We start from the raw sequence: 3,832 nt of genomic DNA on the forward strand, positions 1-3,832 counted from the left end.
CAACGTGGCAGGGCCATGTGTCGATCCCAGTCGAGACATTTAACAAATGTGTTGTCAGGCTGAGTGGTCTAAAGTGCTTGATTAAGTGTGTGGAGGTGTCGGGTTCAAATCCCATCATTGAGGTTGCCCTTGGTAAAGCTTTTCTTCAATACCTGAATCTTATCAGTCGCTCTAGGAGTGTGCAGGGATTCTATATTCATGTGGGGCCATGCAAGAGAAGAAATAAAAAAACATTTGCGAAGAGGTTGGTTTTCCAATCTACACATGTAGTTCATCGCCTTCACCACTCAGATACGCAAGTTCTGTGCTCTTGCGGTGGCAGTCGGACATCTTACCAATGTTTGCGTAAGTCAAAATCTTAGTGCTAAAGTCATATTTTTTTGGTTTCTCGATGAGGATGGGATTCGAGCCCATGCATGCAGAGCACAGTGGATTAGCAGTCCATCGCCTTAACCTCTTGGGGCTAGGTGGGACGCTAGCGTGCCACCCGTGGTGCACTCCATCAACAGCAGGGCATTTCAAGAGCGGCAAATTTGAATCCAAATAAATGTCAAAATTCAAATTTTTCAAAATACAACTATGTTACACCATTTGAAAGATAAACATCTCCTTAATCCAACCACGTTTTGCGATTTCAAAAGGTTTTATTAGCGAAAGCATAAATTTAGACTATGTTAGGACAGTACATTTAAAGAGTTGTGTGTAATGTTTTGTCAAGTCAAAGACAGGGGGTCACCAAAACCATAAAACCAGCTAAAATGATGCACTAACCTTTTACAATCTCCCATCAGATGACACTCCTAGGACATTATGTTAGACAATGCATGCATTTTTAGTTCTATCAAGTTCATATTTATATCAAAAAACAGCGTTTTACTATGGCATTGATGTTGAGGAAATCGTTTCCCTCCAATAACCGAGGCAGTCAAGTCAGCGTCACAAATTAAATAATTAAAATTAGAAAACATTGGTAAAATATTATATTGTCATTTAAAGACCTTATAGATTTACATCTTTTGAACGCAATCAACTTGCCAGATTTAAAAATAACCTTACTGGGAAATCACACTTCGTGCAATAATCCGAGGCACTGCGCCCAGAAAAATACGCGTTGCGATACAGACTAGACGTCATGTTGGGGAGATCTAAAATCGAAAATACTATGTAAATAATCCATTACCTTTGATTCTCTTCATCAGATGTCATTCTTCCAGGTATCACAGGTCCATAACGAATGTAGTTTTGTTCAAAAAAGCTCATCATTTATGTCCAAAAATCTCCGTCTCGTTAGCACATGATGTAAGCCAGCCGGACTTCTCGTCATGAACGAGGGGAAAAATATATTTCGTTCGTTCAAACATGTCAAACGTTGTATAGCATAAATCATTAGGGCCTTTTTTTAACCAGAACATGAATAATATTCAAGGTGGACGAATGCATACTCTTTTATAACGTATTGGAACGAGGGTACCCAACATGAACTAGGCGCCAGGTGTCTAATGGGACATCAACGTTCCATGGCTCTTGTTCGGTCAGATCTCCCTCCAGAAGACTCAAAACACTTTGTAAAGGCTGGTGACATCTAGTGGAAGCAATAGGAAGTGCCAAAATATTCCTAAACCCCTGTGTTTTTCAATGGGATAGGTTTAAAGTCAATACAACACATCAGGTATCCACTTCCTGTCAGAAAATGTCTCAGGGTTTTGCCTGCCAAATGAGTTCTGTACTCACAGACACCATTCGAAACAGTTTTGGAAACTTTAGAGTGTTTTCTATCCATATATAACAAGTATATGCATATTGTAGTTACTGGGTAGGATTAGTAACCAGATTAAATCGGGTACATTTTTTTTATCCAGACGTGCAAATGCTGCCCCCTAGACCCAACAGGTTAACCACTCGGCCACCTCATCCATTTGTACTCATGTGGTATTTTCCACCACAAACTGTAGTTGCTGTATGTAAACCCATGATTGAAATCAATGAAAGTTAGGCATTGAACGGCAGGGCCAAGCGTCGATCCCACCGAGACATTTTAACAAATGTGTTGTCAGGCTGAGTGGTCTAAAGTGCTTGATTAAGTGTGTGGAGGTGTCGGTTCAAATCCATCATTGAGGTTGCCCTTGGTAAAGCTTTTCTTCAATACCTGAATCTTATCAGTCGCTCTAGGAGTGTGCAGGGATTCTATATTCATGTGGGGCCATGCAAGAGAAGAAATTAAAAAACATTTGCGAAGAGGTTGGTTTTCTAATCTACACATGTAGTTCATCGCCTTCACCACTCAGATACCAAGTTCTGTGCTCTTGCGGTGGCAGTCGGCCATCTTACCAATGTTTGCGTAAGTCAAAAATCTTACAGTGCCATAAAAAAGGTCTTATTTTTTTGGTTGATCGATGAGGATAGGATTCAAACCCATGCATGCAGAGCACAATGGATTAGCAGTCAATCGCCTTAACCATCTCGGCCACCTCATCCGCTTTGTACACATGTGGCATTTTCCACCACAAACTGTAGTTGCTGTATGTAAACCCATCATTGAAATCGATGAAAGTTAGGCATTGCAACGGCAGGGCCATGTGTCCATCCCATCGAGACATTTAACAAATGTGTTGTCAGGCTGAGTGGTCTAAAGTGCTTGATTAAGTGTGTGGAGGTGTTGGTTCAAATCCACCGTTGAGGTTGACCTTGGTAAAGCTATTCTTCAATACCTGAATCTTATCAGTCGCTCTAGGAGTGTGAAGGGATTCTATATTCATGTGGGGCCATGCAAGAGAAGAAATAAAAAAACATTTGCGAAGAGGTTGGTTTTCCAATCTACACATGTAGTTCATCGCCTTCACCACTCAGATACCAAGTTCTGTGCTCTTGCGGTGGCAGTCAGCCATCTTACCAATGTTTGCGTAAGTCAAAATCTTACAGTGCCATAAAAAAGGTTTTATTTTTTGGTTGATCGATGAGGATGGGATTCGAACACATGCATGCAGAGCACAATGGATTAGCAGTCCATCGCCTTAACCACTCGGCCACCTCATCCATTTGTACACATGTGGCATTTTTCACCCACAAACTGTTGTTGCTGTATGTAAACCCATGATTGAAATCGATGAAAGTTAGGCATTGCAACGGGCAGGGCCATGTGTCCATCCCATCGACACATTTAACAAATGTGTTGTCAGGCTGAGTGGTCTAAAGTGCTTGATTAAGTGTGTGGAGGTGTCGGTTCAAATCCCATCATTGAGGTTGCCCTTGGTAAAGCTTTTCTTCAATACCTGAATCTTATCAGTCGCTCTAGGAGTGTGCAGGGATTCTATATTCATGTGGGGCCATGCAAGAGAAGAAATAAAAACATTTGCGAAGAGGTTGGTTTTCCAATCTACACATGTAGTTCATCGCCTTCACCACTCAGATACCAAGTTCTGTGCTCTTAGGTGGCAGTCGGCCATCTTACCAAGTGTTTGCGTAAGTCAAAATCTTACAGTGCCATAAAAAAAGGTCTTATTTTTCTGGTTGCTCGATGAGGATTGGATTCGAACCCATGCATGCAGAGCACAATGGATTTGCAGTCCATCGCCTTAACCACTGGCACTCATCCGTTTGTACACATGTGGCATTTTCACCACAAACTGTAGTTGCTGTATGTAAACCCATGATTGAAATCGATGAAAGTTAGGCATTGCAACGGCAGGGCCAGTGTCCATCCCATCGAGACATTTAACAAATGTGTTGTCAGGCTGAGTGGTCTAAAGTGCTTGATTAAGTGTGTGGTTGTGTTGGTTCAAATCCCACCGTTGAGGTTGCCCTTGGTAAAGCTATTCTTCAATACCTGAATCTT

At 41.6% G+C, this 3,832-nt stretch overlaps 1 non-coding gene across 1 annotated transcript; it reads right to left on the reverse strand.

Moving 5' to 3' along the window:
* Window positions 1–2,951: 2,951 nt before the first annotated feature.
* Window positions 2,952–3,033, reverse strand: trnas-gcu (transfer RNA serine (anticodon GCU)). The gene has a single exon. It is a non-coding gene; the product is annotated as a tRNA-Ser (tRNA).
* Between the last annotated feature and the right edge of the window lie 799 nt (window positions 3,034–3,832).

This window comes from Salmo salar, unplaced genomic scaffold (genome assembly GCF_905237065.1).
Source record: "Salmo salar unplaced genomic scaffold, Ssal_v3.1, whole genome shotgun sequence".
NCBI classification, from domain to species: domain Eukaryota; kingdom Metazoa; phylum Chordata; class Actinopteri; order Salmoniformes; family Salmonidae; genus Salmo; species Salmo salar.